The following is a 16,036-nucleotide window of genomic DNA, read 5'->3' as shown; positions in this document are numbered from 1 at the left end:
TATAAACTTTATCTGTAACAGGCAAACACGAGAAACAGCCTAGATGTCGGTCACCAGATACATGATCACCAAACTGTATTATACTCATGTAACAGAACACTTCTTTGTGATAAAATTGTATGAGCAATTGATAAACACAGGAACAGGAAAGAATCTTGAAATAGCTGTGCTGGGTCTAATGAAGCCACGCAAGAAAGAGTAGGAACTGTATACACTGTATACACTGTACCATATGATTCCACTTATATAAACTTCTAGAATTAAAGTTAGCAAGTTAAATACTATTTTTAATGCACTAATTAAAATATATATTACATATTTTTATTCTAGATATTGGGGATATTTCCCAGTATCTAGTGAAATAGGAGAGTGAAACAGTTGACTTAAAACTCAACATTCAAAAAGCTAAGATCATGGCATCTGGTCCCATCCCATCATGGCAAATCGATGGGGAAACAGTAACAGACTATTTTTTGGGGCCCCCAAATCACTGCAGATGGTGACTGCAGCCATGAAATTAAAAGATGCTTGCTCCTTGGAAGAAAAGTTTTGACTAACCTAGACAGCATATTAAGAAGCAGAGACATTACTTTGTCAACAAAGTTCCGTCTGGTCAAGGCTATGGTTTTTTCAGTAGTCATGTATGGATGTGAGAGTTGGACTATAAAGAAAGCTGAGTGCCGAAGAATTGATGATTTTGAACTGTGGTGTTGGGGAAGACTCTTGAGAGTCCCTTGGACTGCAAGGAGATCCAACCAGTCCATCCTAAAGGAAATCAGTCCTGAATATTCATTGGAAGAACTAATAGTGTAGCTGAAACTCCAATACTTTGGCCACCTGATGCAAAGTACTGACTCATGTGAAAAGACCATGATGCTGGAAGAGATTGAGGGCAGGAGGAGAAGGGGACGACAGAGGATGAGATGGTTAGATGGCATCACTGACTTAATGGACGTGAGTTTGAGTAAACTCCGGGAGCTGGTGATGGACAGAGAGACCTGGCGTGCTGCAGTCCAAGGGGTCGCAAAGAGTCAGACATGACTGAGCGACTGGACTGAACTGAAACTCCTTAGGAAAAAAATCATAATGCTAATCTTGAATCTTAATATTATAAGATAAAATTATTAGAGATTCAGAATCATTCAAAGAGTATTAAATCTTTTGAGAATCCTTGACTGAAGTTAAGAAATATGAAGTTTAAAATAGATTTCTCTTTTTAACATGCAATGATTATTTATACCTCTGGCTTAAATTGGATACATGGCATAAAATATTTGGTACAGTTTATATAGGAAACTGTATGAAATATGAATTCAGAGAGTTGTAATGAATTCAACACGTTTTGTTCTTTTTTCATTCATGTCTAATTGACAAATAACATTGTAATATATTTAAAGTGTACAGTGTGATGACTTGATATATGCATACATTTTTAAAGGATTCCCTCTCTTCAGTTAACACATCCATCACCTCTTATATTTACCTTTTTTTTAGTAGTAGTAAGACCACTTAAGTTTTCTTTAAACCAGTTTCAGTTATACTATATAGTATAATCAGTTTTAGTCATCAGACCTTATTCATTGTAAAGCTGAAAGTTTGTGCCCTTTTTACTAACCTCTGCTCCTTCCTCTGTCACTCCAACTCATCCTGGTATCTGCCATTCTACTTTCTAATTTTGAGTTTGACTTTTTTTTTTGATTCCACATAGAGGTGATACCATGTAGTATTTGTCTTTCTCTGGCTTATTGCACTTAGCGTAATGTCCTGCAGTTTATCTGATGTTCTTGCAAATGGCAGAATTTCTTTCTTTTTATGGCTAAATAATATTTCATTGTGTGTGTGTGTGTGTTTGTTTGTAGGGGATAAGTGTAGGGGATAAGTGTAGGGGATAAGTGTAGGGGATAAGTCACTTATCTCTGTTTTACTTAGACTGGTTTCTGGGGATGTTATCTTTGTCCTTTTGTTTGGAACATATTTCCCTGTTTCTTCCTTTTCCTTGACCTTTGTGTTGGCCTCTGTGCAGGTAAATGCAGGAGACGAGCCTCCTCCATCAGCCTGGCCCAGACTTCTTGCTGCTTCTCACACCTTTGTGTTTATCCAAGCCCTTGTCTTTGTGTTTAGTGATTCTCTGTAACATAAAGAGTGTGCCAAGACCCACCTGTGTTTCACAAGGGACGGTCATAGTCAGCATATAGACACGCGTGGATTAGAAGCTTGACCTTCAGGCAGCAAGTAGGCAAGTGTGCAGACGCCTTCTGGGAAGAAACTGGGATGCGGGCATTTCTGCCTGCCTCCTCTGTGCAAGGCCCCGGTGAACAGCTGCATGGGTTGCTCCTGCACCCTTGTAAAAATTGCTTCTTTTCCTGCTACGATTATATGGGACTTGTGAGTGTCAGCCCTGGTGATTCTCAGACCTCAGTGATTAGGCGGCACGCCCCTTAGGGGACACTCCCCTTAGGTGGCAGTCTGAAAAGTTGGGATGCTGGATATATCAGCGTCTTCACGCCTCAGGAAGGATCCGAGAGCTAAGGGTGCTGTGCTGGGGCGGGGCTTATCGCGATTCTGTCTCAGACTTCCGTGCACATTTTCATGCAACCGTTTTCTGTGCTGGTGGATGTCTCAGGGTCACTCAGCTGGTTTTTGGATTTTCCTCAAAGGAAACCACTCTGTGTGTAGTAGTTGTGTATGAAGTGTCTGTCTGTCGGAGGAGGAGAATTCAGGAACCTCCTATGTCATCACCTTGGTGCAGTCTTTTTTTTTTTTTTTTTCTTAACCTATTTTTATGAAGGAAGCGCCATGAGTAAAATGCAGCTTCCATAGTTCCATCATGTGTGAGTAAACTTGAATTGAAATGTGCTGTAGATGAATGTGTCAGTTCTTCAGAACTATAGGGATGTGTCTAGGTAGGGAGCATGTTCTAACAATGTTGACTTCTCCTAGGGATGTTTGCAAAGTCGATCTTCATTTTGGCATCAGCCTTTCATAGTTTCTAAAATATTTTAAACCCGATTTTTGTTTTCTTATCTTTAAATGAAGAGTAACTGGGAAAAAAATATATGACTTACACACACACACACATGTATGTGTGTGTATATATACATGTATGTATGTGTATATATATGTGTGTGTATGTATATATAATCAGGGTGACTCCATCCATGAGCCCTACAACAGATTCCAATACCTGATACCTGAAACCTCAAAGAGGCTATCTTGGCATACATTCTCATGGCGGTATCTGTGTTTTCTAGCAAAATCATTGCTCATGTAGATTCTTCTTGAAACGTGAGATCATAAGGAGTAGCTCACCATGGTGTATATCCTCTTTGTACATTCTGTGTTGTCCCATTGTGAAGTTTTTCAAATTTTGAATTTGTCAATAAATTTGCTATTGGTGTGCCGTGGCTTTATATGTTTTGTTAGTTTGTTGTCATCGTTGTTTTAGTTGCTAGGTCGTGTCTGACTCTTGTGACCTCGTGGACTCTAGCCCACGAGGCTCCTCCGTCCATGGGATTTCCCAGGCAAAAGTACTGGAGTGGGTTGCCATTCCCTTCTCCAGGAGATCTTCCCAACCCAGAGATCGAACCCACATCTCTTGCATTGGCAGAAGGATTCTTTACCACTGAGCCACGTGGGAAGCCCATTTATTATTTACTTTAGACTAATCAGTTCAGTTCAGTTCAGTTGCTCAGTCATGTCCAACTCTTTGTGACCCCATGAATCGCAGCACTTCAGGCCTCCCTGTCCATCACCAACTCCCGGAGTTTACCCAAACCCATGCCCATCGAGTCGGTGATGCCATCCAACCATCTCGTCCTCTGTCGTCCCCTTCTCCTCCTGCCTTCAATCTTTCCCAGCATCAGGGTCTTTTCCAATGAGTCAACTCTTCTCATGAGGTGGCCAAAGTATTGGAGTTTCAGCTTCAAACTAACAGATGGTGCCAAAAACATCTGAGGAAGGAGTAAACCTGAAGGAAGACATGTAAGCATTGACAGTTAAATAAAATCCAAAATGTTCTTGAAAACAATCTATAATGGTGAGGTGAATTTAGAAAAACTTTAGACAATTAGTACATACAGGCTGGTTTTACCAGTATACATATACACATGCTCTGTCCTCTATTGGATTTGCAGATGTAGCAGCCAATGCAAAAGGATGTCTAGTTACAGTATTTAATTCCAAAACCAATCTCAAGCTAAAAATAAAAGGACAAGTTTGGGAATAATTAAGCTGGTTCTAGCCAAAAAATTTTTAAAGGCTTTCAGTCTGACTTTGTGGATCATGTTTTTAACAACAGAGGTTTCCTGAGTTTGTAGTTAAGGAACAAATTATCAAGAGTTCTTTTTGATTCACTGGAAAAATAGGTAACCTAAATTGAATATGATAATACCATGTTTAATGGGATAGATTTGGTTAAACAATCCTGGTGACAACCAGGCCTTCTTGAGCCAGCAATACCAGTGAAAGTCTCACTTACCAATTGGATCCATTAGATCCTTTCCTTTAAACCTGTTAAAGAGAAAGAAAAAAGATGGCTGATATTCACAGAAAGGGTGTTTTCCTCTTTTTTTTTTTTTTACAAGTTTCAATTTTCTTGAATTAGAGCAGTATGTGTAACTGTGTGTTTAGCCATTCACCTGAATAAACTTCCACAATTATACAGTGAGATCATAAAACACATCTTCAAAGCTAATTAAATCAACATGATAGGTTCCTACAGCTGCTTGCTTTTTGTCTTGCTTTTTGCTTTCCAGTGTATAAACCAAATGTGTTTTGATGGGATAATAAGCCTCTTGCTCTTTCTACCACTGCAACTCTCTCCCTCTACAGATTTTTATGTATTTGCTATCAAACACAATTTCGTATATTCTATATCATCATCTACATTTAACACATTTTGAAGAATGTGGTTTAGCAAGGCAATCACTTTTTCCCTGAGCACTTTTTTTTGTTTGTTTAAATCCATTTTGCTATAATAATGGCTTAATTCTCATATAGAAAATGGAATGAGCCTTTTCTGCTGAAAAATAAGAGCCTGAAGAAAGGATATAATTTCTACATTGTTAATATTTTAAGGTGTTTTATATCAGTTATCAATAGCAAACTGCAAATATTTAATATTATTTATTACTTTTATTTTCATAATAATCCTATGTGGCATTGTTATCTTCAATTATCAAAAAAAAGAAGACTAACGTAAAAAAGGCAGAATGATGTGGGGGCCAAGAGAGCTGAGAGTAACATTCAGTTCTTTTGATTTCCAACTTAGCTTTCTTTGCATTCAAGCAGAATATTAGCTTGGAAAATAATTAGGATCTTTCCACTGAGGGAATAGATTGCATTCTCCCTGCTGTAAATAGTTTCTTTCTATATTTAGTGGCTAGCTATATTCTGTGAACCACTTATGGTCAAGTTCTTCTTTTTTTTTTTGGTAACAAGTTACATTTTCTACAACAACAATAAAAAATGAAGTTAGGCTCATGTTGGCTTATTTCTTTCAGTTATGCACAATATTCTTCAGTTTTGCACAAGTTAATACTTGACTTCTTCACTCTTACCCTTGAAATTAGGGCAATCAGAACACCCTGTGTAATTAAAAGGCAGAGAAATTTACATGTGATAAGCAGAAGATAAGTTCTTATAAGTTTTTATTCTTTTAAAGGAGTATTACACTGCAGCCATGCACTTATAACACATTGCATACACAGAAATTTGTAAAAGATGAAGTTGGGGTAGAAGCACTTGCCTCAAGTTTCGCGGAAGTGTTTTCTATTTCCGACCAGAGAAGTCTCATCCTGCTCAACCATCTGGCTTATATTATTGCAGGTTCTGCTGTCAGTGTTTACTTAAATAGTGAGAGGCTACGCCTATGTCACCCTAGAGAGGATCATTCATTAGTGACTGGTTTGGTTTAAGGCTTTATTTATCTATTATGACAAAATGGTAACACAAATAAATGCTTTCTGAGCTGGAGATGTTTCATTTTCGGAGTTTGATCACATTCACATAAATATAGCATCATGGTTCATTCCTATCACAGTCTCTGTAGGTGGAATCCATCTTACTAGACTGTTAGATCAGCATAAGTAGGCATTTGGCTATTGACTTGAGTACTGGAAAATTTAACTCTTTAAAAATTTTTGTCCAGATTCTCTATTTTGTCAGAGTTGATATGTTTGATAATTCCATTTCTGTTGTTACAAGAAATAGTATGGTGTGGTAATTAAAACCTGGACTCTGAAAATAGACAACTGGGATTTGAATCCTATCTCTGTCACTTACCCATGGTGTGATCTTGAACAAGCACTTTACCGATCTGTACCTTAGGATCCTCATCTGTAAAATGGAAATTTTAGTAAGATCTAATTTGAATGTAGTTGAAAAGAGTAAATAAGTTAATATATGCTTAATGTTTAGATAATATCTGGACATAGTGTTAGTTGCTATTTTATTATGAGTAAGTATATAAAAGTGGTTTGGATATTCTTTTTGCAATGTCTTTAATAATATTTCACCAAAGGAAATTTTGGCATATCAATAATCATTGTTAAGAGTTACAAAGGATTTTCCACCTATGTGTTTAGAAAGAAAAAAAGACATGCAAATTCTTTTTTAAGGCAATTCGAGTAATTGGATATTTTGAGACCAAGAAAGAAGTAAAGTTACTTTATAACTAGACCCATTGGGGTTAGATATAAATTCATTTCAAATTCTTTCAGAAAATTCTATTTCCTCTCTTTTAGTTATTCTTCTTACTGTGAAGAGAATATTCCCTCAGGGGGTGGCGAGAAGAACTTAAATCGCCATATTCTCAGTTTCCTTGCCCCAGCTTTATTTGGTCAGATGACATCTCCTGGGAACCCCAGTTTCTTGCTCCCCCTCTCTCTCCCCTCCCTTTCCTGTCCCGACTCTCTCGCTCTCTGTTCTCCTTCCTCAGCTGCCTACATGAGCTCTCATTCTTCATTTTCTTCAGTAACTCTTACTCATTTGCTCGTTCTTTAAGACTCAGACCAATCTTCACCTCCCCCACAAAATCTCTCACTAATCTTCCAGAAAGTGTTGTTTTTGCCCTTCTCTATGCCCTCACTGGACTCTGTCCATTGGGACGTATTATCTTCTAATTATCATTTAATATGTTTCTTTACCATGCTGAACTGTTGACTTCAAAACACCAGCAACATCTTACTGGCTTTTGTACTGTCAGTATTTAGCTCTGTGTACTATGAAATGGTATGGACCTAACAGAAGCAGAAGATATTAAGAAGAGAACTACACAGAAGAACTATACAAAAAAGATCTTCATGACTGAGAAAACCATGATGAAGTGATCACTCACCTAGAGCCAGACATCCTGGAATGCAAAATCAAGTGAGCCTTAGGAAGAAGCATCACTATGAACAAGCTAGTGGAGGCAATGGAATTCCAGCAGAGTTATTTCGAATCCTAAAAGATGATGCTGTGAAAGTGCTGCACTCAATATGCCAGCAAATTTGGAAAACTCAGCAGTGGCCACAGGACTAGAAAAGTTCAGTTTTCATTCCAATCCCAAAGAAAGGCAATGCCAAAGAATGCTCAAACTACTGAACAATTGCACTCATCTCACACGCTGGCAAAGTAATACTCAAAATTCTTCAAGCCAGGCTTCACCAGTACATGAATCGTGAACTTTCAGATGTTCAAGCTGGATTTAGAAAAGGCAGAGGAATCAGAGATCAAATTGCCAACATCCCTAGATCATCAGAAAAGCAAGAGAGTTCCAGAAAAATATCTCCTGTTTTATTAACTAAGCCAAAGCCTTTGACTGTGTGGATCTCAACAACTGTGTGGAAACTTCTTAAAGAGATGGGAATACCAGACCACCTAACCTGACTCCTGAGAAATCTGTATGCAGGTCAAGTAGCAACAGTTAGAACTGGACATGGAACAACAGACTGGTTCCAAATCGGGAAAGGAGTAGGTGAAGGCTGTATATTGTCACCCTGCTTATTTAACTTATATGCAGAGTACATCATGCAAACTGCTAGGCTGGATGAAGCACAAGCTAGAATCAAGATTTTTGGGACAAATATCAATAACCTCAGATACACAGAAGACACCACCCTTATGGCAGAAAGCAAAGAAGAACTAAAGAGCCTCTTGATGAAAGTAAAAGAGGAGAGTGAAAATGTTGGCTTAAAACTCAACATTCAGAAAACTAAGATCATGGCATCTGGTCCCATCACTTCATGGCAAATAGATGGGGAAACAATGGAAACAGTGAGAGACTTTATTTTGGGGGGCTCCAAAGTCACTGCAGATGGTGACTGCAGCCATGAAATTAAAAGACACTTGCTCCTTGGAAGAAAAGCTATGACCAACCTAGAGAGCATATTAAAAAGCAGAGACATTACTTTGCCAACAAAGGTCTGCCTAGTCAAAGCTATAGTTTTTCCAGTGGTCATGTATGGATGTAAGATTTGGACTATAAAGAAAGCTGAGCACCAAAGAATTCATGCTTTTGAACTGTGGTGTTGGAGAAGACTCTTGAGAGTCCCTTGGACTGCAAGGAGATCCAACCAGTCCATCCTACAGGAGATCAACCCTGAATATTCATTGAAAGGACTGAAGCTGAAGCTGAAACTCCAATACTTTGGCCACCTGATGCGAAGAACTGACTCATTGGAAAAGATTCTGGTGCTGGGAAGGATTGAAGGCAGGAGGAGAAGGGGACAATAGAGGATGAGATAGTTGGATGGCATCACCGACTGGATAGACATGAGTTTGAGTAAACTCCAGGAATTGGTGATGGACAGGGAAACCTGGTGTGCTGCAGTCCATGGGTTCACAAAGAGTCGGACATGACTGAGCAACTGAACTGAACTGAGTGCTGTGTACACTATACATTAGGTTTGTTGTTTAGTCACTGAGTTTTGTCTGGTTCTTTTGCAACCCCATGGACTGTAGCCCACTGGGATACTCTGTCTAAGGAATTTCCTAGACAAGAATACTGGAGTGGGTTGCCATTTCCTTCTCTGGGAGATCTTCCTGACCCAGGAATCAAACCCATGTCTTCTGCATTGACAGGTGGATTCTTTACCACTGAGCTACCTGGGAACCCAGGAGTGAAAGTGCAGAGCCTTATCCACTGGACCACAAGGGGAGTCCCTGGCAATACATGTTAGGTAGTCGGTACATGTTTATTGTCTAGATGAACTGCATGGAGCATGTGCATCAGGATTTGAGCTGAGTTTCTCCTCGATGTAGCTGGAGAAAGTGTCTGCCCAGTAAATATCATTTGTAGGATACCAACCAACCCAGTGCTGCATTTTGGACTCTTCTGTTGGCTATGATGGCTACTCCATTTATTCTAAGGGATTCCTGCCCACAGTGGTAGATATAATGGTCATCTGAGTTAAATTCACCCATTCCAGTCCATTTTAGTTCGCTGATTCCTATAATGTCGATGTTCACTCTTGCCATCTCCTGTTTGACCACTTCCAATTTGCCTCGATTCATGGACCTAACATTCCAGGTTCCTATGCAATATTGCTCCTTACAGCATCGGACCTTGCTTCCATCACGAGTCCCATCCACAACTGGGTGTTGTTTTTGCTTTGGCTCCATCCCTTCATTCTTTCTGGAGTTATTTCTCCACTGATCTCCAGTAGCATATTGGGCACCTACTGACCCGGGGAGTTCATCTTTCAGTGTCTTATCTTTCTGCCTTTTCATACTGTTCATGGGGTTCTCAAGGCAAGAATACTGAAGTGGTTTGTCGTTCCCTTCTGCAGTGGACCATATTCTGTGAGACCTCTCCACCATGACCCATCAATCTTGAAATCAAAACGACAGAATGGTCTCTGTTCATTTCCAAGGCAAACCATTCAGTATCATGGTAATCCAAGTCTGTGCCCCAACCAGTAATGCTGAAGAAGCTGAAGTTCAGTGGTTCTATGAAGACCTACAAGACCTTTTAGAACTAACACCCAAAATAGATGTCCTTTTCATTATAGGGGACTGGAATGCAAAAGTATGACGTCAGGAAACACCTGGAGTAACACGGAATTTGGCCTTGGAGTATGGAATAAAGCAGGGCAAAGGCTAATAGGGTTTTGCCAAGAGAACGCACTGGTCATAACAAACACCTTCTTCCAACAACACAAGAGAGGACTCTACACGTGAACATCACCAGTGAACATCACCAGATGGCCAACACCGCAATCAGATTGATTATATTCTTTGCAGCCAAAGATGGAGAATCTCTATAGAGTCAGCAAAAACAAGACTGGGAGATGACTCAGATCATGAACTCCTTATTGCCAACTTCAGATTTAAATTGAAGAAAGTGGGGAAAATCAATAGAGCATTCAGATGTGACCTAAATCAAATCCCTTATGATTATACAGTGGAAGTGAGAAATAGATTTAAGGGACTAGATCTGATAGACAGAGTGCCTGATGAACTATGGACAGAGGTTCATGACATTGTATAGGAGACAGGGATCAAGACCATTCCCAAGAAAAAAAATGCAAAATGGCAAAATGGCTGTCTGAGGAGGACTTACAAATAGCTGTGAAAAGAAGAGAAGTGAAAAGCAAAGGAGAAAAGGAAAGATATACCCATTTGAATGCAGAATTCCAAAGAATAGCAAGGAGAGATAAGAAAGCCTTCCTCAGTGATCAGTGCAAAGAAATAGAGGAAAATAATAGAATGGGAAAGACTAAAGATCTCTTCAAGAAAATTAGAGATAACAAGGGAACATTTCATGCAAAGATGGACTCAATAAAGGACAGAAACGGTATGGACCTAACAGAAGCAGAAGATATTAAGAAAAGGTGGCAAGAATACACAGAAGAACTGTACAAAAAAGATCTTCACAACCCAGATAATTGTAATGGTGTGATCACTCACCTAGAGCCAGACATCCTGGAATGTGAAGTCAAGTGGGCCTTAGGAAGCATGACTATGAACAAAGCTAGTGGATGTGATGGAATTCCAGTTGAGCTATTTCAAATCCTGAAGGATGATGCTGTGAAAGTGCTTCACTCAATATGCCAGCAAATTTGGAAAACTCAGCAGTGGCCACAGGACTGGAAAAGGTCAGTTTTCATTCTAATCCCAAAGAAAGGCAATGCCAAAGAATGCTCAAACTACCACACAATTGCACTCATCTCACATGCTAGTAAAGTAATGCTTAAAATTCTCCAAGTCAGCTTCAGCAATTCATGAAATGTGAACTTCCAGATGTTCAAGCTGGTTTTAGAAAAGGCAGGGGAACCAGAGATCAAATTTCCAACATCACTGGATCATTGAAAAAGGAAGAGAGTTCCAGAAAAGGATAGATTTCTGTTTTATTGACTATGCCAAAGCCTTTGACTGTGTAGATCACAACAAACTGTGGAAAATTCTGAAAAAGATGGAAATACCAGACCACCTGACCTGCCTCTTGAGAAACCTGTATGCAAGTCAGGAAGCACCAGTTAGAACTGGACATGGAACAGCAGACTTGTTTAAAATAGGAAAAGGAGTACATCAAGGCTGTATATTGTCACCTTGCTTATTCAATTTACATGCAGAATGCATTATGAGAAACGCTGGGCTGGATGAAGCACAAGCTAAAATCAAGATTGTCGGAAGAAACATCAATAACCTCAGATATGCAGATGACACCATCCTTATGGCAGAAAGTGAAGAAGAACTAAAGAGTGTCTTAATGAAAGTGAAAAGAGGAGAGTGAAAAAGTTGGTTTAAAGCTCAACATTCAGAAAACTAAGATCATGGCATCTGGTCCCATCACTTCATGGCAAATAGATGGGAAAATAGTGGAAACAGTGGCTGACTTTATTTTTGGGTCTCCAGAATCACTGCAGATGGTGATTGCAGCCATGAAATTAAGAGACACTTACTCCTTGGAAGGAAAGTGGTGACCAACCTAGACAGCATGTTAAAAAGCAGAGACATTACTTTGCCAACAAACATCCATCTAGTCAAGGCTATGGTTTTTCCAGTGGTCATGTATGGATGTGAGAGTTGGACTCTAAAGAAAGATGAGTGCCTAAGAATTGATGCTTTTGAACTGTGGTGTTGGAGAAGACTCTTGAGAGTCCCTTGAACTGCAAGGAGATCCAACCAGCCCATCGTAAAGGAGATTAGTCCTGGGTGTTTATTGGAAGGACTGATGTTGAAGCTGAAACTCTAGTACTTTGACCACCTGATACAAAGAGCTAACCATTTGAGAAGACCTTGATGCTGGGAAAGATTGAGGGCAGGAGGAGAGGTGGATGCCAGAGGATGAGATAGTTGGATGGCATCACCTACTCAATGGACATGAATTTGGGTGGATTCCGGGTGTTGGTGATGGATAGGGAGGTCCGGCGTGCTGCATTCCATTGGGTTGCAAAGAATTGGACATGACTGAGGGACTGAGCTGAGCTGAACTGAACCAATCCAGTCTCCTAAATTTGTCTTTACAGCTGGCTGACATCTATAATTCCCTGTTAGTGATCACTTCAAGGTCTTGGTAGACATTAGCCCAGTTAAGACATTATCTTGTCTAGGATTAGTAGAAAGTAACAAAGCAACAAGCCTGTTAGCAAGGATTAGCTTATCTGAGAGTGAAGAGATTGGTGGACAGAAATGGTAAATTTTGATGTCAGTAGGGTTTTGTGTGTGGGTTATTAGAGGGTGCATTGATCTGTGAGAATGACCTGGGGCACTGAAAACTGTGAGTATCAGCTGGCATGAAAAGGGAGGCCAAATGCTGAAAAGAATATCCTGAAAGTCAGCTGAGCTTATGTTACTGTTCAGCTGAGGTCTTGCCCGACTGAGTCATAGCATTTAGGAAAGAGGAAGCTCCAGGTGGACTGTTTGCTTGAGCCTAAGTGCAGCTCTCCTCAGTTACAGAAGTGGGAAACCAGTCTCCCTGTGCCAGAGATCACTGGGTTCCTTGCGGTTTTACAGGACAGTGCACTGCCTACTCTCGGTAAAATAAATAAGGTTCAGTTAAAAACAATTCCATATTTCAGTCCAGGGCAGATCTTTGCCTTGTCTTTTACTGAAGTCTTGTTCAGTAGAGTTGCTGAGAAAGCTAATCTATCCACACGCAATTCATCACATGTGTTTATACTTCTAGAAGTTGCAGAGACGGAAATTATTGGCCTCACAAACCCTGTCTGTCTCACTATTAAATCTTTTGCAGACTGTTAAGCAGGGCTCATTTTGGAGGGTTGGAAGGTCCCAGAGCTGCACTGCCCCCGTTTCCTCCACTGGAAAAAATTCTGTTGATATATGAAAAATAGGTATTTAAATAAGCTATCTGAATTTTCAGAAATGACTCCAGGCATTTTCAGTCATTTGAGCAGTTAGGTAGAGATGCTCACATACAACTTTGGAGCCAGATTTACACAGTGTTTAAAATAACTCTTTCTAGAATTTAGCCACTTTTGGAAATTCTGTGAACAGTTTTGATTGAGTACTCTATTATTCCATGGCTAATTTTAATAGCATTATCTGCAACATCTTCTGATTTACTCCCTTTTCGTCTGTTTCCACAGAAACAAACAACAGAGCCCAGACTGCCTGTACCTCTCCAGGATTTGATATGTTACAGCAAGAATTAATTTTCTTTCAGTGCCATTTTGATTATTTCATTTCTTTTGTTTTTGTATACATGCAATGGCTCCTCCTTGATATTAAGTCCCATTTTAACTTTGTGGTTCAAGCCCGGGTGTGAATATGCTGGACTACCCTCTGAACCTCATCCTGTCTCATCCTCTCCCTGCTAACCAAAAGGCAACTACTTCATACTCCCCATGTGGGCTTCGCTGGTGGCTCAGATGGTGAAGAATCTGCCTGCAAGGCAGGAAGCCTGGGTTCAACCCCTGGGTCGGGAAGATCCCCTGGAGAAGGGAATGGCTACTCAACCCCAGTATTCTTGCGTGGAGAGTTCCACGGACAGAGGAGCTTGTTGGGCTACTGTCCATGGGGTCTCAAAGAGTCGGACAGGACTGAGTGACTGAAACTTTCACTTTTCTTTTGTGCTCCCCATGCCTCACTTACCCTAGAATTAGCTTATCGTGAGCCTTTGTGTCCCATTCTTGTATCTAGAAATTCTAATCTCCATCTCAGCTGACAGTTCCTTCTTTCCTGTAAGACTTCTCTGGCTCAAGGATCAGCATAACCTGTGGCTCCTCAGTATTTAATTTGTTTATAAAGAATTAAGTCAATTAATTAATTATTGATCATGATGTTTATGCACTGTGGTAAGCATTGCAAATATTATAAAATAATTATAAAAGATACTTCTTTGCCTTCAGCTGTGATAGAGTTATGACTTAAAGCATACTGTTAACATAAAATGCTAAGTATTGTGATGTAAACACAGACAAAACATGATATGACTCAGTGGTTAAAGAGCAGTGCTCTAAATCCTAAGGACATTCAGTCTCTCAAGCATTTCTTTCCCTTAGACAGTTTGTATTCTTCCCTTAGATAGCCTCTCCAGGGCCAGTTACAACTGATTGTAGTTTTCTGAGCTGTCCAATATGGTAGCCATTGGTCACCTGTGGCTACAAAGCAGTTGAAATGTTGCTAATATAACTGAGGAATAAAAATTTAATTTCATTTATGTCTACTTAATGTAAATTTAGACTTAAAAATTAATATTCAATTCAACCGTTGGAAAAACTTTTATATACATTTGGAACAGCTTGGGTTTGTAAGCTTGCTTTTCCAAATGTACACTTTTATTAGTAAGATCTAAATACAGATCAAATGTTACTAGTGAAGATTTAAGTTGTGAATTGAGATGCGCTCTAAGTGTAAAATATGCCATGGATTGTGAAGATAAAGTGTAAAAACATATATAAAATATCTCATTGATTTTTAACAATTTTATTGATTTATATTTGGCTCTCTTGGGCCTTCGTTGCTTTTTCTCTAGCTGTGGTGAGCGGGAGCTCCTCTCTGGTTGTAGTGAGTGGTCTTCTCATTGTGGGGGCTTCTCTTGTTGTGGAATGTGGGCTCTAGGATGTGAGGGTTCAGTGGTTGTGGCTTCCGGGCTCTGGAGCATGCGCTTAGTAGTTGTGGTGCTCAAGCTTAGTTGCTCCATGGCCTGTGGGATCTTCCTGGATCAAGGATCAAACCCATGTCTCCTGCATTGGCAGGCGGATGCTTTACCAGTGAGCCGTCAAGGAAGCCCTCGTTAATTTTTTAAAAATTGAATACATGTTGAAATAATATTCTGAATGTGTTGGGTTAAATAAAATACATTCTTAAAATTTCTTTCCTTTATCTTTTTTTTACTTTTAAAAAATGTGAGTACTAGAAAATCTTATATTACACATGTGAATTGCAGTGTCATCTTTTGCATGGCATTGCTTTAGATAAACAAGATCTATGCTAGATTCCCATATGTACATGGACCTCAGGGCCAGTTACTCCAGTGACGTTTATTGGTCATCTAGAACTCTGGTGCATCTTGGCCTTCTGCTGATCCTACCATATCAACTTCAGGTTGTATTTAAAAACATAATCCTGGACTCTCATATGCTGTTGGAGATCTATATTTCTCTATTCATTTGACCCTTTATGAACGGATATACCTTAAAATTTCATTTAGATATTTGTCTGTTTATGAATAACCATTTTCTTTCTTGTCCACTCCTTTGTGTATTGGCGACAATGACTTTACTGCCTATACTAGACTTTCTTCTTTTTGATCAATCCTGTCTGAGAAAATTTGCTCATTTTTGGCTGTAGCTTCTTGCAATCCTTACATTCTGGGAAAGTCTGATTTTGGTTTTTGACTTTGAGCCCTTCTTCCTTGCGCCCCTCCCTACTCTATTCCAGGTAAACTAGAGGATAGTGGGAGCTCTGGGGGAAGCCACTGAGATTCCACATGCATAAATCCATGCAAAACTGTGTACTCATGACACTTGGAGTGCATGAGACTCGGGGCTCTCTCTTTTTAAATTCTTATTTTCTGAAGTCTTTTGTACCTGGTTTTTAAAAGTCTTTGTCTGCTTCACCAAATGACTATTCATCATGCGTCAGATAC

The sequence above is a fragment of the Muntiacus reevesi genome, chromosome 4, assembly GCF_963930625.1.
Source record: "Muntiacus reevesi chromosome 4, mMunRee1.1, whole genome shotgun sequence".
NCBI lineage: Eukaryota > Metazoa > Chordata > Mammalia > Artiodactyla > Cervidae > Muntiacus > Muntiacus reevesi.
Note: the sequence above shows the minus strand (reverse complement) of the source record.